Source organism: Tachypleus tridentatus, chromosome 5, assembly GCF_004210375.1.
Source record: "Tachypleus tridentatus isolate NWPU-2018 chromosome 5, ASM421037v1, whole genome shotgun sequence".
In the NCBI taxonomy this organism is placed as follows: domain Eukaryota; kingdom Metazoa; phylum Arthropoda; class Merostomata; order Xiphosura; family Limulidae; genus Tachypleus; species Tachypleus tridentatus.
Window position 1 is genome coordinate 36030537 of NC_134829.1, and position 25106 is coordinate 36055642.

Genomic DNA, 25106 nt, shown 5'->3' on the forward strand with positions numbered 1-25106 from the left:
AATCTATTATGAAAGATCTCTCTCTCAAAGCATTCAGAACAATTAGACGACACTGAAAATAGGTTTAAGTGGTTTTTGTTGATAAAGATGTTAAACGCGTTATCATAGTTAATTGTTAGCTCATTTTGGAATTCTCTATTTTCAGATGAAATTATACCAGTTATATAGATCCGGGCTTAACCATAACTTTATAAGTTAATAAAACCTGTTCCGCAAGAAAAACGTACTAGAATTATATAATGTCAAACAAATTTAAAAGAAAACTAAAACCTATAAATGTTAAAGTACATTAGTTCTTCCGCTCGGTATGTTCAATTACATTTTCAGCCTAGTAATATTGCTAAAGAAATACTAAAATCTCCCTTTCTTAAGATTCAACAAAGAAACAAAAGTCAAATGGTAAAGAGATTCAAAACCTTTATTGTAAGATACAATTGAGTATAATTAGCAATTTTAAGATTATTTTCGCCTGTGATGAAATTGATAAGGATACTGAATGAGGCATAATGTTGAGAATATAAATAAACTCGAAGAAAAAAAAACTTTGTGGATATAGAATGAATATCATTTCGTAGCATCTTTCATTATCTCTATAAATGACCAACATCATGACGTCTTCATAATTATAAAACTGTGGACACCATAAGTTATAAAGTTTCCAGTAGAAAAGAAAACCTACTGCTAGTACACTGTGGTTAACCCTGACCCAACATCCATAACATGCAGAAAAACAACATGAACATTCTTAACAAAATCATGTTAAATATCAGTGTTCCTGTAAACTGACTTTCAAGTTCTACAGTTCGGATGTTCGAATATTGCGTTTAAAGTCTTTGACGAACCGCCATTGGTCTACGACCCGTTTTCAATAGCACTGGGCATGCCTGCATTTCCCTCAGTCTCCCAGAGAGAGAAACTATGCATTTTCCTGAATAAATGTCATCTTTTCGACGGCGGCTATCAGCCGTTAAGACGAAATGAAACCCGGGAAGGACATGGGAGCAGTAAGCGGCCTCTGGAATGTACAAGGCAAAAGACTTCTCAATCAAGGAGTAGACTTGGTCGTAACCTACACGGTAAAATGTTTAAGTGTATTAGACTCGTAAGAGTATTTCATCATGCAAAACAGTGTTTCTAAACAGATTGCGCAATTAAGTTTCAACGCCTGCAAAAGGAAATGTGGAAAAAACAACAACTGATTACTGGTTTCTAAATCAGAACTTACATATTGCTCAGTATAATAGTTGCCAAATGACAGCTTAAAACACAAGTCAGTTGTTTTTTGAAAGGACGTTGATTATACTGTTATGACAGATATTATGAATGAATGCGTTTTCAAAATTACTAAAAACAGGAAACCTGGTAAGCGGAACTGTGGGTAGAACTTCCTTATTCTCCATTTATCCTCTAAAGAAAGAACGTCTGGTTACTGAGATCATCCGAGTTATTTGGTTTGTTTTGTATCTTAACTAATTTCTGACTGAACATAATTTCTCAGGACCAAGAATTGCCAGAAATATGCCATCGTTAATTAATTCCTAATGCTTTCCTCTATTAATATGTAGTAGCTGTGGTGAGATTTTGTTCATATAAATAAATCGAATCTTAACACCTACTATTACTTGGATGTGCACAGTAAAAGTTACCAGCTTTTAAATGAGGATTTACTTGAGTTTTCATAATTTTTAATGTGTAAAACCATAAAGAATCATAATCAGTGTATGATTATATAGGATCAATTACACGTTGAAAATTCAAGGAGACCAAAATGTTAATAGCACAGTGGCTGTTGTACACGGTAGCCTTACAGAACACATTCAACACAGTGGCTGTTGTATATTGTAGCTTCACAAAATGTATTTAGAAATGTAACAAATGAAACTAACTACATTCAATAGTGGTTAGGTAGGAGAGTTATGATTATCTAATACATAACAAAACAACAACAGTTGTTTAGAGATAAGTTTTAAAGTATGACAGAAGTAGAACCAGATATTCAGGACCTCAACCTATCAGATTTTTTTAAAGAAATCTAAATTTAGTTTTGGTAGACTATTTTTAAAACATGCAATAGGTATTATTTAAATAGGTGTTCTTCTGGACTTCTACGATAGTATTAATCTTTGATTTGATATTTAGTGAATGTTCCCTACTAGCTTCATACCAAGATAGATATCTTTACCTGTTCTATGCCTTTTTTTTCTTAATATGACATTACACAAGTTTCCCAGCCATTTATCTAAATTTCATTCAGATTTATATTTGAATATACATCATACAAAGTTCATACTAATTTTTCTTATTACACATTACACACATTTCTTAGCAGTTTTCTTTAAATAAACATTACAGAAATTTAATTATTTCTACTATCCATATAACCAACTTAAAGTTTGTACTAGCATACTACAATAATTTGTATCTAATTGAACAGCATGTAAAGTTAATACTAGCCAAGAATTTGAAGAAACATCAACATGAAATCCACTTTTAAAAAAACAAGTCCTATCTATGACAGTTCATTATTTAAAAAGGTTGTGATTCTTCAAATCACAACTTTGAATTTTTATATTAAAATGAGGTAGACATTGAAAACTAAAGACAGCCAAAATCATAAGTTCCAAAACGTAATGCAAGTGTTCAAAATGAATACAAGTTTATTAAGTTTGATAAAAAAAAATCAAAATTTGGCATTCAACAGAAGAAGTATGTAAAAAATAAAACTATTAAAACTTGACTAAGTTGTAACGATAAGGTTTAGGATACTAATGTGAACAAAGAAATGCTTGCCACCATGGAAGATATTGATTTGCAAAACAAGTTAATTCTAAAAGTATCTCGTCTATAATGATGTTTTGATACTTAAGCCTAAAAATAAAATGTAGGATAATTAATACAATGAAAGCAAATATTCCGAGTATAGTTAAGTTTAACACTTATTACATTTCTTTAGAGTATGGATAATGTGGTCTAGATTTAAAGCTGACACTGGCTAAAGATGTCTCAATTACTTAGTTTAAACACAATAAAATTTCATAGCCTAATTCGCAAAGTCTGTCTCGTCTTAATAAAGCCAACATAAACCCGCAAACTCTCTGCAGTTTTCAGCTCATCTGAAAGGTAAAAGACAACCTAAATAATTTACAATACAAGTACGCTCACCATGATTTGGCATCGAACTTACTTGGGAAGAGTTAATTTCAATTATATAAAAACTAATAAAATAGAAACATTGGTATTATTCAATAATACAATGAGACGAGGTAGGGCCACGATAAAATGCAATCATGTGTAAATACGTAAACGACTGTTTATAGGGCAGTTTTTAAGTTCCGGGAGGTATTATTGTTAAATTAACAGTAATTATGCAAAGAAAAACTTTATGAACGTTCTCGTCAGTCAGAATGTCAGTAACAACGGATGCACAAAAACATCTCCATATTTCAACAGGGTAATTAACAGTGTGTATATCTAAAGTTAGAAAATTAAATTATGCTTTTGTGGAGTTTAAAATCTTATCTATCACTTAATAAGTAACCTAAAATAAGTTACGTATGTCAAAAATATTGTGTAAGTTATTACTCCACGTTATATAAAATGTACTTTTTAATTATAATACATGCATGTGTCGCAATTTTTTTTTCTCATCAGGAGTAAACTTTAAGAGAAAATCTATGGCATAATAGCCTAATGCTTTCTTTAACTAGCTGTACCCTTGGCTGTGGACTACAGTTTCGCTTATTCAATGCTCTTAAGTCTAAATATTCGTTTTTTTATGTTGTAATATTAAAGATGGCACTATTTCAACAATAAAACAAACAAATTGTTATTTACTTTTGTTTATTCAACACTAGCCTTCATGTAACAATATATGTGTACATAAACTTTGTTGCGATTATTAATAATGAATTCAGAGTTGTGAATATTAATTATGCAATTCCTCCTCTAGTGGTGACCTTATGTAATCAGAGTTTCGTCATAAAATCACCAATAATATCATGATACATATTTTGGGAGAATAAAACAGACACTACCTTCGTAGGCAGTTTAAAGTTTATGGTGCCCTGGTAGTGTTATAAAAAGTAGCAGTCATTGAAATGCTGTTTTTTAGGTGATATAAACTTTAGACTTATGATACAGCTGACTAATAAAAAAAAAAGGTTTAGTTTTGGTTTTAAGGTTTCTTTATATCGAATTATTGATTTTTAAACACGTGTGTTTACGTTTCAAACAACATTTTGTGTATGTGGACCAATACACACGCACACCAGGAGTGTTAGTGTTAATCGTACGTCACTTGATGTTTTTTGTCGAAATTTCTGGATAACGTCTAGCAAATGTTACGACTGGCGTTTGCATGATTCAGATCTTTACAAAAAAGAAAATTTTTAAATTCGTAGTTGTCTGTGTTTGTTGACTTTCACGTAAAGCTCCTTGACTATTTGCGCTTCCAGATTATCAACAGACCTTAGGTACTGACAAAATATATTCACGCTGTTTTTTTTCTATAAAGTATAATATTATGTACTTGTAAAGGTTAATGAAATGTTACATAATTATACGTTTATTCATCCTACTTAAAAACGCACTGATGTAACAAGGTTTGCCTCGAAATTGCACTGACGCCATTAATAGCTTTGTTTTCGTAAGTCAACGATCACAGTTCTAAATTAATATAAACGTCATTTATAAATTTTCATTACTAGAAGTAAGCTTATCTGTATACACGTCTTAAACATTAGCATATAAGAACTACTGACATAAAACACTTCCACCAGGTCCAAATCTACAAGTCGCTGTTTACAGATACAAGAATTTAACTTAAATAGTAATCAATTCTACACCAAATTTGACCTTTTCACCAGTTTTTTCCTCCCTTTCTGGCTGTTAAAAGGATCTATTCTCATCTTTCATTTGCATTGATGGTAAAACTACTAAGTGTACTTGATGTCATTCATAATTTTCAACTAATGACCAGTGGGAACGCAGCCGGTCAACATTAACCTACTACCAACACCCCTACGCTAACGTATTAATTTCCACTTTATAAACAGATAGACACTCTGCTTAAACAAGAATATTTTACGTTATCACACGTATTGAAATCCGTTGCACCAGCTCAGAAGTCTAGAGCTCTTCCAGAAGTTAACCCCCCCCCGCCTCTAGTTATCGAGAAATACGTTCGCAGTGAAAGAAGCCAGTGGAATGTTAAAATAGAAGTTCAAATCGTCTTCTAATCAAATATAAAAAATTAAAAATCGTTGGTTGATTCTGACTGATGTTACGCGTTCCCTTACACTCACACGTGTGTACTCCAATCTATTACAATTTGAAAATAAAATCCAATTAAAAGTCATTTGCTGTCATTAGGCTTTTGAAAACGATGACACTTTACTATGTATTATTGGAATGTATGATGTGTTTCCGGCTAACTAATGAATAACAATGACTCGTGCTATCTGCGCTAGTCGTCCCTAATTTAGCAGTGTAAGACTAGAGGGAAGGCAGCTACTCATCACTACTCACCGCCAACTCTTGGGCTACTCTTTTACCAACGAATAGTAGAATTGACCGACACATTATAACGCCCCCACGGCTGAAATGGCGAAAATGTTTGGTGCGACCGAGATTCGAACCCGCGACCCACAGATTACGAGTCGAACGCCTTAACCCACTCGGCCATGCCGGACCTCATTGAGTCGCGATTTTCAAACAAAATTGAAAATAACGAAACTCGTAAGTGTGAGGCAAAGTAAACACTGGGTTTTAAAACAAAGCCGGAAATGACCCACATTTAAGCCCAAGTCCTAATCTTATAGATGCATGCATGTTATAGAAAGCACTAAGAATAAACACGAAAACTTTGCCGTTGTTTCCTCAGTGTGTATTTTTAAACTGAATGCCACAATACCCCAACAAACCCAAGTGATCAGTTTTATACAGGTTTCAGGAGAGCCATGGAAGCAAATATATGATTAATAATTACTCCGAATATAGACTCCAGTGAATACATTACAAAATTATGAGCGATATTTAAAGTTATGCAAGAACAACCTAAGGCTAATTTTTAGTACTGTTATTTATTTTATTAATTTATCGGAAAACAAAAGTTTTTCGGTTAATTTCTATTTGGGAGCCCCTTTCAAACCGTTCAGATCTCTAGACCCACCCTCACCTTGATAATGAGTACAGACCGCGTTTCTTGTGCACTGAGGAGAGATACTTTCGTTTTCTCTCTCTAGCTGATGTCCTCCCCCATCCCCTACGGCCCCTACTCGTACATCTATCTGCATACAACGTTCTCGAGGGCGCCCTACAAAGACCCTGGGACCGCTCGCTAGGACACGGGATGGAATGTGACCCTGGGGCGAGGACAAAATACCAGAACAGCCCTAAGAAGGGTCAGGTCCAGACCGACAGCTTCAATACGAGAAGAACCTAGGAGCCCTCTTTAATTTACTGTACCGACTAAGCTATCATCCGTGGTTCGATTGTTACCCAGTCTATTCCTACTGTACTTCTACATGAACGTACGTCAAAACTCTGAGGCCTTGGTGCACTGAAGACCGAAGACAGTGGTATTAATGGTTTGAGTTTCTTCATGGGTATGATTCTTAAACACACGATACAATTAACAATCCCAAGAATCAAATCATTCTGAACAAAAGCCCAGTATCTGTAACATAAAAAGTCAGCTATAGAACAATCTCGAAACTTCGCTATGGCAACACCAAGGCCCTATGTAGTATTTAATTAAGAACCCAGTTCATGATCGCCGGTGACGCACTGTTACAACAGACGTTCCCATTGATAAAGTTCACCCGAAAAAAAATTTAGAAGTTAATTAATCAATTTAATAATAAACTTTTTATATTGTTTGGAGATATATTTATCATGATTTTGTTTCACTACATCCAATAAACTAATCTTTTCATCCGTTTCAGTTTCTACATTCTCGGAAATCTGGTTAAACGGGACAAAAAAAACCCAAAAACTTCGACATCGAAGGTTTAGAAGAATAAACGGTTTATTTCCACCGTCTACATAGAGTATTTTATCCTAAGGCAAATATATCTGTTTCAACTGATGTTATCAACAAATTAGGTTGTTTATCAAACAATATCCGCATTTTACGTAATGATTATTCGGGACTCCATTTATTAACGTTATCAGAAGCTTTATTACCCCGTTTTGAAGATGGCGACTCGTCACCATAGTAACAATACCTTGGATAAACTTAATTTTGGCTAGTCAGACGATGAATCGTCTCTATGGTAACACATTCAAACTTATTTTTGATTAGTCAGCTTTTTTTTTTTTTTTAAGTGCTAACTGTTTCAAAATCCAATCAAGATGCGACTTATTATACAAATATTTGCCAAGTTTACCGTTGAAAAGCAAAAACACTTCAGTAAACACAAACTACAGCACTCGTAAGACGGCTACTTTAGTACAACTACAAACTGACACGAAAGAAAGTAAAAAGAAACTAAAGCTACCTCACATGCTAAGCGAATATTTCCAGCCAACGTGATGCTTTATCCGACAAAGCTAAGCTACATCTGCGGACAGGAAAATATAACATAACTAAGCGCTGGTAGTAACGACCAATTTACTTATGGCCCTGGTCAAACAAAGTATCACAAACTAGAGATGCAATTCGATGTCTGTTATTCTAAGTCAGCATATCATGTACATATAAGCACTAATGTTAAATTAAACACGTAGTAAATAAATAGAGAATACACGTAATTTTCCATCGCTCAGAAAGTCTGGATTTTCAGCGTTAATCCACAAGTTAGAAATATTAACTATCTTAGTATCTGCAGAGAACTACCGAAAGTGTATAAAACAAGGAAATTCATTCACACAGAGGTAGATGAAGCTCTCCCAACCCGGCCTAACCATATAAATATATTAAAAACCTAAAAGACATGGGTTGAGAAATCATGAAACTCTCCATCTGTTACGACCATGTAAATATATTAAGATTTGTCAACACAAATTTAAAGTAATATAAAACGCACTCTTATCGCTCTAACCATAAGGATGTATTAAAAAACAAAAGTTTGTTAACAATATGAAACTCAACACATACGTACTGAATTGTTAAAATGTTTAGTAGAGGTATTAAAAATGCGTAAATAATCCAAGGTTAATGACAAAATGCGAAATTTCCCTTACTCGATCTAACCGTAAGGAGTGAGCAATGTATCAGTTTTTGTTTTATTAACATACGTTTCTTCATTAGATACTGATGAAGGAAGGTTATTAGCACACGCAGCTTTCGGGGGGTAAATATAAAGAAACCAATATCGTAAACGTTTCGTCTACAAACTAATGACAATAAGAATAAATAGCATTACTAAAAATCGTAAAATGTTTATCATTAGAGTCCATGATTATAGCTCTAAATCCACCCATTAGTACAACCATAAATCTAATTTAAAAATAAAACTAGTACTTAAAAATTAATCACACATACGCACAAATATATTTATCCTGTATTTTAATCAAATACAACTGACGGAAAAAAACGGAACTAGTTTATGCTGATAGGTTTACGCACAAAAATATTTATTCACTATTTTTATTCTTTTTTATAGTTAAGCATAAACCTACACGATGGGTTATCTATGCTGTGCCAACTACGAATAACAAAACCCCATTTTCAGTGTTTAAGTTCGTAGACTCACCGCTGTGCCACTGGATGGCAAATAGTCTTAGTTGTAGCGGGAAAAGTTATTTTGGTTTTTAGAGTAAAACCATATTGGACAATTTTTTGTATCCATCGAGGGGAATCGATCCCCAAATTTTAGCATTGTAAACCTGTAGACTTACTACTATCCTACTTAAAACGTTGAAAGTAAGAAAATGACCTAGTTTTAGAGATTAAATCGAGTACCTTACTAAACAGAGGCAAATAAAAAAAATAAACACTGACGACGCACGTGAACAGTTTTCATTCTTTTCCCGCCTTTTGGAACGTGAAATACTTTAACACTCCTACGAAAAGACGTTTCTAGTCCTGATTTCTCCAAGCCCGTTCCCCTGGCTGTGGTTTCGCTAGATAATAGATAGGGACAGTGGGAATCTCGTTAATCCATTCATTAATGGATTTAAATGGCAATTTCATTTAAATACAAAATTATTAGCCTAATATTAATAACCTTTCAAGTTGCTCTGGGGCCTATTAGGCCCCCACTTTTCGTAGGAGTGTTAAATATCAAACGGGTCTTTAACAAACAAATATTTATTGGAACTGTTTATTTTTTTATTTTTAACTAATGGCAAACCACAGGAGAAATATTTTATTAGTTGAAAATATGCCCGCCTGTCGGCCAACCAGTTTTGTTTTAGATGCATCTTAGAATAAGAATTCACGAGTTTTTTGTTTTTGTTTTTTTGTAAATAACGCAGATTTTGATGCACGTGCATGCAGTTAACAATTAAATCTTTTGTCTGGCATTACTTAAACTTGCTCGGCAAATTAACGCTTGACACTAAGCAAATAGGATGCCTTTTCTACAACTTTATTGTAAGTCTGTAATAAGCTGACGTAACGAGATAATTTACCGAAACTGCACTCAACCCATAGTAACATTCTTTCATTTCAACTATCAGAGCATGTGAAAACCAATCAACGTAATTATGTATTTTTATCTATGGCAAAATTACATAGACAATCAATTTAACAATATTCCAATCAGAAGACAGTCGCTTAGCAGCATCTTACGTTGATTGCCGTACTTGGAAGCACACTCACAGCTTAAACTGTTACATACACCCATAGCTGGGTACACTTTGTTGTATCTCACACATTCAAACCAGGTTCACCAGATCCGAAATTCAGAGCTCTACCACAAGGGTAACTGAAGCCCTCGTTGTTATAATAAAAGCGACACTTTATGGGCGATTAGATGACACTTATAGCGCAATGTGCAACAAATGCCGGAACTTGTATCCTGTTTCACATAACTTATTGCTTTGGATGTGTACGAGTTTGTGTAGCTGGGATTGGTCTTTACAACGTTCGAAAGAGCGAGCATGTTTGGAGAGGAGGGGATTCGAATCCACAGATTGCGGTCAAACGCTCTAACCGCCTGGCCATGCCAGGATAACCAAGTACAAAGTTCGAACAGGCTACAGTTTTGTCTAAGGCCAGCTCTAGAGATATGCAAACAGAGATTACAACAGATTGAATAAAAAGTGATAGTGATGGCTTGTTCGTTGAATTTGACAAGGTCATGGCAAGTTCAATTCACCATTCATACATTTGGCCAGCCTTGACTCTACCTATATCCAATCACCATTTCCGACACATTTAATCCGTGTTTTATTTTTGTTACGTTATGTAAACTTTAAATTGCTTAGTATTGATCGCATCTGAATAAGACATACCAATATATTGTTGATTTTGTTTGTTTGCTTTGAATTTCACGCAAAGATGCATGAAGGCTACCTACTTACGCTAGCCGCCCCTAATTTAGCGGTGTAATACCAGAGAGAAGGCAGCTTGTCATCACCACTCACCGCAGACTTTTAGGCTACTTTTTTACCAATGAATAATGGGATTGACTATAACTAACTAACGCCCCTACGGTTGAAAGGGCGAGCATGTTTCGTGTGACGAGAATACGACCCGGCTACCCTCAGATTACCAGTCGAGCGCCCTGACCATCTGACCATGCTTACCTATCATTATATTAGCAAAATATGCTTCCTTACACAAGTGTTTTAAAGGTTCTCTGAAGCAATCAAAGATCATAAACAAAAACGTAATTCTTTTTGCTATGAATTCCGACGCATGAAATTTGTTCGTGCTAGGTATTAGTTTAGATTACGTAATATAAACCACCTGGCCTCAGTTTAATCAGTGAAGAGGGAAAAAAATTCCCAGTCACCACTAATAAAACATAACATTGTTAAACGGATGTAAGCCAAAGTTAGTGGGAAAACTGGCAAGACAATAAATACTTTGAGGCTCTGTAGAAGTGACGTACCAATAATAAATTAAAGTGTAAAATGCCGATAGCCAAGAACTGTCGTATGTCAACAAAGAAGGCCATAAAAAGTACAAAGATGATAAAAGCGTAAGGCACACGAGTATCGTTTCAAACGACTTAAGTTCGAATATTTTTGCTTCTTGTTATCAGCTAAGTTTAAATTCAAAATTACACTTGAAGTTCACTTTAATATCTTTGAATATTTGGTTAATGTTAATGTAAAATTTGATTCTAAAAACAACTTTCGTTTTTGATGTTGATCTATGATGGGGGGAAAGGAATGGAAGGGGTCCATGGGCATTAAATTTGAGAGGTATTATAAAAAATAACTTGAATAACCTGGGCATAACCCACCATAGCTATCCTTCGGCACCAATAAATTTATATTTTATGTAACAAATCACTCACTGAACTAACGTAGTTAATTAGTTATTAGAAACCAGCCTAATGTAGTCAAAGCACATAATTGCAGTGGATAATTCTTTCTTGACGTATACATGGATAACATTTTTACGAACCGCATAATAGGACCACCAATAACAGTACATTTCAAATAGTTAATGATCCATTCAGAATGACGGTTACACATCCTGATTCGTCACTTTAAAAAGTGTAACGAATGTGGCACCATATACTTGGCTACATAATATTCGAGCACTTTACGTTTTCAATTACCAGTTCAACTTCAGGCTCCCCCACTCTGTTTATTAATACAAACAAAATTCCATGGTTATCCATGTATCTGACAAACGTAAATGTGTCGTGTTTTTTTCTCCTCTTTTGCTCTTTGAAGTACGTGGTTACCAACATTTTATTATTAAACTCAACTTTCGAAAGAGGCATTTTTACAACGTTTGTCTACGTTAAAGATCCTCACGCGTTTGTGTCAAAATTCTACAGTTTTCTCCTACTGGTAAAAACTTTTCAGAAAAAGGCCAGAACACGTGATAACAACAGAGAATAAACTCACAAATTAGACGCTGAAAAATCAAGTTAACGTGACCTTATATATTCAAATTAATAAACTGATGTTTGTGTTACTCTCAGACGAAAAAAAGAATATAACAACCTTTCCCTGCAAAAATGCAACATCGTTCAACAACTAAAACCATTTATGGGAAAAACGGGTTGTGCACGTTTTTAACAGCATTTTAATATTTAAATAACACCGAAGAACATCTAGCGGACTTTCCTGTTTCCTCGACAAATAAATAAAGATTAAGGGTCCGGCATGGCCAGATGGGTTAAGGCGTTCGACTCGTAATCTGTGGGTCGCGGGTTCGAATTCCTGTCGCACCAAAAAACATGCTCGCTCTTCCAGCCGTGGGGGCGTTATGTGACGGTCAATTCCACTATTCTTTGGTAAAAGAGTAGCCCAAGAGTTGGCGGTGGGTGGTGATGACTAGTTGCCTTCCCTCTACTCTTACACTGCTAAATTAGGGACGGCTAGCGCAGATAGCCCTCGAGTAGCTTTGCGCGAAATTCCAAAAACAAACAAAACAAATAAGGATTAAGAGAAAATTAGTCTACACGAAGTAAATAAATAATGATAAACATCAGTTAATAAAAATAACGATATACAAAGGTTACTTTTGTTTTTAGATAAAGCTGAGTTATGTCTTCTGTCAACATTACTTGAAAGAAACACTGAAAGTTAGTTAATTTCTTACGAACTTTAAATACCAGTACTTTCGTTTGCTTTCACTCTCCAGCGTATAACCTCGAAAATTTGTAACTAAGAAAAAAAATTGGGGTTTAACCCTTTCGTGGGTTCAGCGCACAGAGTACTCATACAGCTTTACGCCAAATAAAAATTCTGTGTGTGTGTGTGTGTGTGTGTGTGTGTGTGTGCGCGCGCGCGTGTACAGGGTGGCCCGTAAGTCCCTACCCATCCATATGTTGTTATATTCAATTACGCATGTATTATTATTTTTTTCAGAGAAATATGGCCGATTTAAGCCCATTTACACTTGAAAATGTCTCAAGACCATGGCATCACATAGTATTATACAGCTACAATGAGGGACAGCACACAGATACACTGGATACACAAGATATATGGATGGGTAGGGACTTACGGGCCACCCTGTAGATCACAATAGAAAAAATATGATTGCAATATTGGGTCGTTCTTTAAGTATGCAAACTAACCATAACAATTTAAACCAGTTAATAGCTCTCTCTCTCTCTCTCTCTCTCTCTCTGTGTGTGTGTGTGTGTGTGTGTTCTTATAGCAAAGTCACTTCAGGCTATCTGCTGAGCCCACCGAGGGGAATCGAACCCCTGATTTTAGCGTTGTAAATCCGTAGACATACCGCTGCACTAGCGGAGGGGCCAAATAGCTATATATCTTCGGTGTAAACTTTATTTCACCTTGTATGTGCTAGGTATTAAAAACAAATTCCAAGTAATACGTATTATTTGAAAACCAGGCTGGCCCAATAAAAATGAGGCCAATTTATGTTTATTCCCTGTATTTCACTGCAGTTTATTACATCAATCTGTACGTAGTATCGCTAATGGGCCACGCATTATTCTTTCTTCTGATGAAATGAAATATTTGATGAAAATATCTTTCAATTTGTATCCAGAACAAAACAGATGAACTTAGGCAAAATCGTAACTCATTTCGTATCGACTTTGTTTAAAGAAAATGAACATCCGCAGTTGTGTACTTGTTTTTCCTTTAAATTCATCAAAGGTCAAACAAATAAAGCTATTTTACACTATTATGCCATCTTAGAATAGTATTTTTAATCTTACGTCAGTATCATCATTGTTTTGACTGTTTGTTATAACATAATTTTCCAGAATTTCTCAGCATAAGGTCTAGCAGAATATTATGTTCCAGATCCTGACTCTATCCTCTTCCCCTACTGAACGAAACTTAGATACTGAGTGCCTTAGAACCATTGGCAGTTGCAACAGTCCCAGTTTGGAAACCCGTAGGTTTAAACACACTGCCTATAAAGTCAGTGTAGCTAGAAAAACTAACATTATATTTTATAGGAATATTCTAATTGTTTCATACAAAGTAATCGCTAAGCTGCTGGCTTTGTTTGTTTTGTTGCATTTGCATATGAAATTTAAAAAGTTCTAAAATTAAATTAGAACCAACAGTCTTGAGCAACCTAATACTGTTTGGAATTTTGCTATAAAGCAAGTGAAAGATAAAGTTACACAAAATGCACGCAGCTACAACACGAGCATGGTATATTGTACACTTTCGGTAGAAATGCTAACAAACTTGATGGATGCGAAAGAAGTTTAAGGTATAGATATATTTCAGTTGTCTGGAAGCATGGACTTAGAGCATACCACCTAGCTGGACGTTAACAAGTGTGTATGTTGTTAATGGTAATACAAAAACAAACTATAAACGAACATTAACGAAGTTATTTCGTGGTCCATTAATACCAGCCAAAATATCTGTCTATTGACCTAAGCTGTCCATTAGCATCAATTCTACACCTTTCTATAGCTTCAGGAAGCAGTACTTTATAATGCACCATACTTTGATTGCATAGTTGAATGGTGTGATCTGGTCTGTATAGTCGACTTATTTACACACGAACATAAACACACATACATATTTGTCCCCTGAAAAAGAAAGATCCATCTTTTCAAAGCGCTCGGGTTATAGGGTTTTTATTTCATTTCTATCAACACTTCTTGAACCCACATGTTTTTCTATCATATTTATATATATATATATATATATATATATACACACACATACACACACACACACATTTATCATCAATGGCTTAAGAGCCACGAGGGCCATTCATCCAACATAAGGTGAATCTAGAACACGAGAGGGTAAAACATTAAACAAGAAAACCACGTTTTTCAAGTCTCATTTACCAACTGTCAGAATTTGTTTATTATGTAGAAATTGATACCTGTGTAAGCTTTTAGTAAGTGACAGATAATTAGATAAGACATTATAATACTCCTGCTCGATTTGGAAGACATACTGATTAAATGTGGTGTTTATTTTACTGTTTGAGAAAAGTGGACGCGAATCTGACTGTATTAATTTTCAAGCACTTTTATTCTACAATGTGTATTAGTTTTCGCAAATCCACTCGAGTAATATTTTACAAGCCCTCCAATAAGGAATGAAATATAAATACACGTCAGTATATTACAATAGAGGTCAACATTTATAGTTCCTGCTACATTAGCTTTCTACACGCCAAAACTTCAAGTATGTTACAATTACCTTCGGACCAAAGTAGGCAGCAAGGACTAGAGCTAACTTAATATACTTTTATCTTACCCGTAGGTAAGGCGGAGTAGGGGAAGCAGGGCGGAAAGTAGTGAGGGTGACAAACTGACTAATTGGTGGGAGGGGGGGGCAAACATGATGACCTGCTCTGGTACTAAATCACCTGGTTACTGTCCTGACCACTCTCACTTATGATTAGAATTCATCAACTGAGCTCAACGTTGGTGATATTTTCCACCGTAATCCTAAACAAACATTAAAATGTTTGACCAACTAAATACGTGTTATGAAAAGTAAGAGCTTTCTCTACCCATACCAGCTATTTTTACATATATAAAAGTAATAAAAGGTGTAATATATCAAAACATTTCTAATAGTGAAATTAATGTTTAAGGAAGTGTAAACTATAATTTCAAAACGTATAAACCATGAGACGTAGAAAGTATTGCATTAGGAGTTTTAGCTGTAAGCAGTATCACAATCCATACAATTTGTGTAACAATGTCCGTATGTAATAACATGCCCGGCATGGCCAGGTGGGTTAACAAGTTCGACTGTAATTTGAGGGTCGCGGGTTCGAATCCCCGTCGCATCAAAACATGCTCGCTCTTTCAGCCGTGGTGTGTTATAATGTGACGGTCAATCCCACTATTTGTTGGTAAAAGAGTAGCCCAAGAATTGGCGGTGGGTGGTGATGACTAGCTGTCTTCCCTCTAATATTACACTGCTAAATTAGGGACGGCTACATATAGCCCTCGAGTAGCTTTGCGCAAAATTCAAAAACAAATAATGTAATAAAAACAAGTTATAAAAACTTTAGTACAGGCTATTATGACTTAACATCACCAAGGGATAAATACCACGGATAGCACACAGTGCTATGAATGTTAAGATTACCATAACTTGTAGTTTTAGCTACTGTTAAATAATTTGACAAAGAGAAAATATCGTTCTATTTAAGCTGTGCATACGATGCCTGGAAGATCAACTAGTTTTAAGACGTACAAAAACGTTGTTATCAGAAAAGAACGAGTGCATATAACAGATGCGAGTTGGCGATATATGCGTCATTACACGACAACTCAAATGACCAATCATTACGCTAGATTGCTACCTCGAAAACTTACTTGTCAATCCAATCACGTGACATATTTCGAAATCCCGCATTCTCAATGTTTTTCAACATGGAAACCTTTCAAGTACTTTATATGTACATATACAATGTTAGAATGAAAGTAGTTGGAACTGTTACTAGTTTCCGATATCTCTTCTCCGAAACTTCTTTCAGAATGTCTCAAAAATGGCAACTGGTTATTGAAGTAGTTGATCATTCCACATTTCACTTCATTAATTTTATAAAGCTGTACAGTAAATACTGAATCACGTTATGAGAAACGCAATCATTAAACAAACCTCGCTGTTTTCTGTGACAGTAAACAACTATTCCATAAATAATTTAACCGTTTCGTGATAACGGAGTTTTATCTTCTGAAATATGGTTACTATTCTCATGTTGACTCTTCCGCAAAGTTTAGGGTGAAAACCAGAATTTTTTTTTTATGCTATAAAACTATTTTGTATACCATTCATACCTAAATAAAACATAACATCTAATGATAATAACATACTAAACAGAATATAGGGACAAATTACTGTTGCTTAAGGCGTTTAGAAACTTAATCAAATTGTAAAAGTTTAATTATTCTCAGAACAGACCAGTCTTAAATATTCTAAAGCTACATAACTAGTTTTATCGTCCAAATCTGTTGTAAATCTACCCATGAAATTGAAATTCTTTGTACAGTTTGTTGAACTTTCTTGAATTTGAGACTTAATACGTTGTTTTTTTCTTACTGTACTGCCAACGTTTGTCCCTGTCTCATTCACGAAAATGTTTCCTTAGTTTTTACCTTATTCGAAAATCCTAACCATGCGTTTTTTTTTCTTACTATATGACAAACAACAACAAAAAAACGGAAATGAAATATTATTGACGGAAATCAGTGATCATTAAACAAGTTCACGACTCCACTTCAGTGTTTCCTCGGGGTTCAACACAAATACGTTTATTTTAAACTAGTTCAATAATCATGTACCACAATGTAATCGGGTCACAGCCCTAACACCTTAAGAAGCGAAACAATTTCACCTTTACATTAGTCCTAGGTGATGGAGAGAAATGAAATACACAACTTACTTTATGACAAGATAGGTATTTAGTTACATCTTATGAGTGACAATGAATATTCAGTACCAGTTAGCGTGTTGCACTTTGATAAATCAACCACATAAAACACATTCTTAAAATATATTTTTAAAAGAATATTTTGGAAGTAAAACGACTCGCGAGGTTGTGAAGAACTACCACTCCACTTTACCACTACACAGCTTTCTAGACTTCTGTGTTTTTCCTTTTGTTATGATCAACAAAATACTAAAACTGTTTCCATTTCCACCAAATGAGTAATTTATAAATGTCTTACAATGCTGTTAATAAAGTGTTGGGTTTCCTATTTCGAATAATTTATTATTAAACCTTTAAAACAATTAAACAATTTTAACTACACAAGGGTTTATTAATATCATATGAAAATGTCTTCATATTGAACAGTATTCATTTATTTTGACTTGCACAAACAAGCTATTAATGTACTTCACAAAACAATTAAGTTAAAAAATTAAGGCTTAGGAGAGCCATGTCTTTAGTATTACACATTTGGTTAGATAAATTACCAGTTTTCAGATTAAATAATTTATACAAAAACGTACAAGTTTTTTTTTAAACTACTGCTACAAGTTAAATACATTTTTATTTAGTGTAGACTTAAATCCTTAAAAACAATTATTCATACATGTTCCCTCCCTTACGTAATTGAGCACCTTATCTTATCCAATTCTTGTATTTATTAAGTAACAAGAGTTCATTTTGACAAAGCATTCTAAACTAAAGGTCTCATTAACACTTTTAAGTTGTAGTAGAGTGTAATAAATTAAAACATTAACAGCTTACGACAGTTATGGGATAAACAGAACAAAAAAGCAAACGAGGTCAGGACATTGGTTTATTAACATGCTAAGCATTATTAAAAGCACTGTAGTTATATTATTAACACATTTTTTCGACCTTTTTAAGAGAAAAACCACAAGGTGGTGATCATCTACAAATATACGTTTATGAACTCTACAAGGTATCTGTAGCGGAAATTACATTCCCAAGAAGTCTGATGATATAAGGCCTACTCATTAACCCTAGAATTACTAATAAGGCGATTTTTTTATCAAAATTTTCCAAAGTATTTATAATTGTACATTAGATTACATACGGCTCCATGAACTTGTTGGTAGCAGGATTCAGTAATAGCATGAGAGTCACAATATATTTAAACAACAAATTTGCTCAATATTATAATTAAATTTACTAATTACCGCTGGGGTATCGTACGTAATTTAAATACAAAATAAATTATTCCCTTGTCGAGAAATCCGTGTCAGTTTTACATACAGGAAAAAATATAAGATTACTGAATAATGTGTGGACCCCATGGGTTGGGAAAGTTTGTAAACAATTCAGTAATTTGAGGATTAACAAATGAAAACAAATTTCCTCAAATTATTACTACTCTGTACAACTGTAATTTTAAATACTTAATAGTAATAAACAGTTATGTACTTATCATATAACCCTAGTTATTTATCATTTTAAAACTTGACAACTCATCTATTAAAATGTTGTTGCAATGTCTTATGTTGCGATAAAATAAATTAGTTTTCATATTTCTGGAGTGTAAGGGGCACACATGACTCTAGATTAACTTCAAAAATATGTATGGTATTTTACTGTAGTATAAAGTAATGGTTACTTACAAACACCGTAGTGTAACAGGCTAATGGTAGCAGCCAAGAGGAAGCAAGCTGGTCATGTGGTTTGAATTTCAACGTCACAAACGCACGCTCGCGGATGTGGTTTTAACAAATACACTTATTCAAACCCAAACATTTCAAACACTGATTCATAAAAATTCTACACGGAATTAATAGGATGGTCCTTTCGTTAGATAAGATATTTCTGTATTTTGTAATATACGTAGGAAAGCACAACCAACAAGGCTATCATTGAACAGAAACACACTTACCAACATCGCTGGTATAAACCAAGTCTGCATCTGTTGGCATATTGCCAACTTATCACAGGATTGAATACGTCCCCTGGTGAAAAATGTCGAAATTAAATGTTCGCGCTTTTATTTAAAATTAAGAAAACAAAATTCCAATTGGAAAACAAATCTATTACCCTAAATATTACATCTGGTTGCAAATCACTCAGTAAAACAGTTCTTCCTTCTTAGGGTTTGTAAATGGTAATAAGATAATACAGGTATACGCATATATCATTTTATCAACAGTAAGTAATATTTTGAAATTATGATCTCCTGCTTATGTTTGCCTGTGGTATATCTTACCACAATGTTGGAAATTATCACTTTCTTAACTGGCATAAGTTTGTTTGCCTAATTATTGTGAGCAACTTAATTTTATCTATACTGACTCATCTCTCTATAAAAATATATTAAAATTTTCCCATGAAATATGCAAGTGGCCCATTTGGTTATTAATAATGGGTAAAAAAACTGCATCCACTGACGTACAAACAACACAATCACACTGACGTAAGTACAATAATTACAGCTTTGAAGCAGGTATCATGTGAAATATGACTTATTCTTTATGTGTGGCCAGAAGACAAATTTTGAAAACGATATTCGATTGGGCTGCTTTGTGACTTTAATTCTGTTGTCCTATAAATTTAATCTGCGTGTTGCATTACGTGTCTCAAATGACCAAGTTACAACTAATTTGTGGACAATTATCTCAGTAATAAGTCTGTGAACTTACAACGATAAAGTCTAGGGTCAAATTCTCCACGGTGGTCACACCTGATAGCCGAAAGTGGCTTTTGTTCAAAAACAAATCAAACAATCACCGTAATATAATGGATGCAACAATGAATGAAGTACTTTATTATTTGTTTGTTTATTTATGAATTTCGCGCAAAGCTACACGAGAGCTATCTGCGCTAGCCGTCCCTAATTTAGCAGTGTAAGACTTGAGGGAAGGCAGCTAGTTATCACCACCCACCGTCAACTCTTGGGCTACTCTTTTACCAACGAATAGTGGAATTGACAGTAACATTATAACGCCCTCACAGCTGAAAGGAGAGCATGTTTGGTGCGACCCTCAGATTACGAGTCGAACGCCTTAACCCACCTGGCCATGCCGGCTCAAGTACTTTATTAAAATAATTTTCATTATATTTATAATAAAACCTTAGATTGAAAGAAACCTCAATTGGTTCAAAGGAAGTTCCATTATCAAACCGCTGTGACACAGGCCTGACACATATATATTTTTTTTTTTCAGAGTAGGGTCTTTATCTCACATAAGCTACTTTCACCATAATTTTATAATATGTTAGTTTCAAACGTTTCAATGTTAACCACTTTTTATACCAATAAACTCGGAAGTATCGTATTCCTAAAGGTTTAGAAATCTGTACAGTGAAAGATAGCCTCGCATTCAGCTATGTTATGGCGTACTTTAAGTATATGTGTTAGTTATCCGGCCTGACTAGAAAAGTTTCACAAAGACTGCCATTTATATCTCCCTTTCAAGCTGAGTGGGAAGGGTATCCCCTGTTTACTCTTTCCAAAATATTACCCCTGATTAGAATGGTTTCCCTTTGCTGGCAGGTAAACGTTTGTATAATATGTGTATTTTTCTTTTATTCTTTTACAGACATCATAACAACTATTTTACATGTCGATTTAGGCTTACAATAATTCCTAAAACTGATACAGGAGTGAAATTTCTTCATTATGGACTTTAGCAAAGTAATAACATATGAAAAAAAAAAAACGCGATCGGAGGTTTGTTAAAGTGAAATATTTAAAAGTATTACTTCATGAAGGTTATATTACTAGGCATTGTTCTAGTGAATTTTAGCCCAAGTAGTTGGAAGCTGTGACATCAGACGTTGAAAGGGTACGTGTATAGAAAGTGGGAAAGGTTGAATTATATTTGAATTTATTATCAGAAATTGGAAGAATATGGATACAGAAAAAGGAAGAGTTTGAAATATATTTGATAGTGATATCAGACATTGAACTAATATGGATACATAAAGTGGAAGAGTTTTAAATATATTTGATAGTGATATCAGACATTGAACTAATATGGATACCAAAGGTGGAAGAGTTTGAAATATATTTGATAGTGATATCAGACATTGAACTAATATGGATACCAAAGGTGGAAGAGTTTTAAATATATTTGATAGTAATATCAGACATTGAACTAATATGGATACCAAAGGTGGAAGAGTTTGAAATATATTTGATAGTGGTATCAGACATTGAACTAATATGGATACATCAAGTGGAAGAGTGTTAAATATATTTGATAATGATATCAGACATTGAACTAATATGGATACATAAAGTGGAGGAGTTTTAAATATATTTGATAGTGATATCAGACATTGAACTAATATGGATACCAAAGGTGGAAGAGTTTGAAATATATTTGATAGTAATATCAGACATTGAACTAATATGGATACCAAAGGTGGAAGAGTTTGAAATATATTTGATAGTGATATCAGACATTGAACTAATATGGATACCAAAGGTGGAAGAGTTTGAAATATATTTGATAGTAATATCAGATATTGAACTAATATGGATACCAAAGGTGGAAGAGTTTGAAATATATTTGATAGTGGTATCAGACATTGAACTAATATGGAAACATAAAGTCGAAGAGTTTTAAATATATTTGATAGTGATATCAGACATTAAAATAATATGGATACCAAAGGTGGAAGAGTTTGAAATATATTTGATAGTGATATCAGACATTGAAATAATATGGATACATAAAGTGGATGAGTTTTAAATATATTTGATAGTGATATCAGACATTGAAATAATATGGATACATAAAGTAGAAGAGTTTGAAATATATTTGATAGTGGTATCAGACATTGAACTAATATGGATACATAAAGTGGAAAAGTTTTAAATATATTTGATAGTGATATCAGACATTGAACTAATATGGATACCAAAGGTGGAAGAGTTTGAAATATATTTGATAGTGATATCAGACATTGAACTAATATGGATGCCAAAGGTGGAAGAGTTTTAAATATATTTGATAGTAATATCAGACATTGAACTAATATGGATACCAAAGGTGGAAGAGTTTGAAATATATTTGATAGTGATATCAGACATTGAACTAATATGGATACCAAAGGTGGAAGAGTTTGAAATATATTTGATAGTGGTATCAGACATTGAACTAATATGGATACCAAAGGTGGAAGAGTTTGAAATATATTTGATAGTGATATCAGACATTGAACTAATATGGATACATAAAGTGGAAGAGTTTGAAATATATTTGATAGTGATATCAGACATTGAACTAATATGGATACCAAAGGTGGAAGAGTTTGAAATATATTTGATAGTGGTATCAGACATTGAACTAATATGGATACCAAAGTTGGAAGAGTTTTAAATATATTTGATAGTAATATCAGACATTGAACTAATATGGATACATAAAGTGGAGGAGTTTGAAATATATTTGATAGTGATATCAGACATTGAACTAATATGGATACATAAAGTGGAAGAGTTTGAAATATATTTGATAGTGGTATCAGACATTGAACTAATATGGTTATAAAGTAAATGAGTTTGAAATATATTTGATAGTGATATCAGACATTGAACTAATATGGATACCAAAGGTGGAAGAGTTTGAAATATATTTGATAGTGGTATCAGACATTGAACTAATATGGATACCAAAGGTGGAAGAGTTTTAAATATATTTGATAGTAATATCAGACATTGAACTAATATGGATACATAAAGTGGAAAAGTTTGAAATATATTTGATAGTGATATCAGACATTGAACTAATATGGACACATAAAGTGGAAGAGTTTGAAATATATTTGATAGTGGTATCAGACATTTAAATAATATGGATACCAAAGGTGGAAGAGTTTTAAATATATTTGATAGTAATATCAGACATTGAACTAATATGGATACCAAAGGTGGAAGAGTTTTAAATATATTTGATAGTAATATCAGACATTGAACTAATATGGATACATAAAGTGGAAGAGTTTGAAATATATTTGATAGTGGTATCAGACATTGAACTAATATGGATACCAAAGGTGGAAGAGTTTTAAATATATTTGATAGTAATATCAGACATTGAACTAATATGGATACATAAAGTGGAAGAGTTTGAAATATATTTGATAGTGATATCATACATTGAACTAATATGGATACATAAAGTGGAAGAGTTTGAAATATATTTAATAGTGGTATCAGACATTTAAATAATATGGATACCAAAGGTGGAAGAGTTTTAAATATATTTGATAGTAATATCAGACATTGAACTAATATGGATACCAAAGGTGGAAGAGTTTTAAATATATTTGATAGTAGTATCAGACATTTAAATAATATGGATACCAAAGGTGGAAGAGTTTGAAATATATTTGATAGTGGTATCAGACATTGAACTAATATGGATACATAAAGTGGAAGAGTGTTAAATATATTTGATAGTGATATCAGACATTGAACTAATATGGATACATAAAGTGGAGGAGTTTTAAATATATTTGATAGTGATATCAGACATTGAACTAATATGGATACCAAAGGTGGAAGAGTTTGAAATATATTTGATAGTAATATCAGACATTGAACTAATATGGATACCAAAGGTGGAAGAGTTTTAAATATATTTGATAGTGATATCAGACATTGAACTAATATGGATACCAAAGGTGGAAGAGTTTGAAATATATTTGATAGTAATATCAGATATTGAACTAATATGGATACCAAAGGTGGAAGAGTTTGAAATATATTTGATAGTGGTATCAGACATTGAACTAATATGGAAACATAAAGTGGAAGAGTTTTAAATATATTTGATAGTGATATCAGACATTAAAATAATATGGATACCAAAGGTGGAAGAGTTTGAAATATATTTGATAGTGATATCAGACATTGAAATAATATGGATACATAAAGTGGAAGAGTTTGAAATATATTTGATAGTGATATCAGACATTGAAATAATATGGATACATAAAGTAGAAGAGTTTGAAATATATTTGATAGTGGTATCAGACATTGAACTAATATGGATACACAAAGTGGAAGAGTTTTAAATATATTTGATAGTGATATCAGACATTTAACTAATATGGATACCAAAGGTGGAAGAGTTTGAAATATATTTGATAGTAATATCCGACATTGAACTAATATGGATACCAAAGGTGGAAGGGTTTGAAATATATTTGATAGTAGTATCAGACATTTAAATAATATGGATACCAAAGGTGGAAGAGTTTGAAATATATTTGATAGTGGTATCAGACATTGAACTAATATGGATACATAAAGTGGAAGAGTTTTAAATATATTTGATAGTGATATCAGACATTTAAATAATATGGATACCAAAGGTGGAAGAGATTGAAATATATTTGATAGTGATATCAGACATTGAAATAATATGGATACATAAAGTGGAAGAGTTTTAAATATATTTGATCGTGATATCAGACATTAAAATAATATGGATACATAAAGTGGAGGAGTTTTAAATATATTTGATAGTGATATCAGACATTGAACTAATATGGATACATAAAGTGGAAGAGTTTGAAATATATTTGATAGTGATATCAGACATTGAACTAATATGGATACCAAAGGTGGAAGAGTTTGAAATATATTTGATAGTGATAT

General features: G+C 33.3%; 2 long non-coding RNA genes across 2 annotated transcripts in view; both read right to left on the reverse strand.

Moving 5' to 3' along the window:
- LOC143250937 (uncharacterized) overlaps window positions 1-25106 on the reverse strand; it is a 154859-nt gene that overhangs the window by 64641 nt on the left and 65112 nt on the right. The window lies entirely within an intron of this gene.
- On the reverse strand, window positions 445-19413 carry LOC143251245 (uncharacterized). The gene is made up of 2 exons (XR_013028546.1): window positions 19374-19413; window positions 445-1069 (listed from the first exon to the last, which is right to left on the reverse strand). It is a non-coding gene; the product is annotated as an uncharacterized LOC143251245 (long non-coding RNA).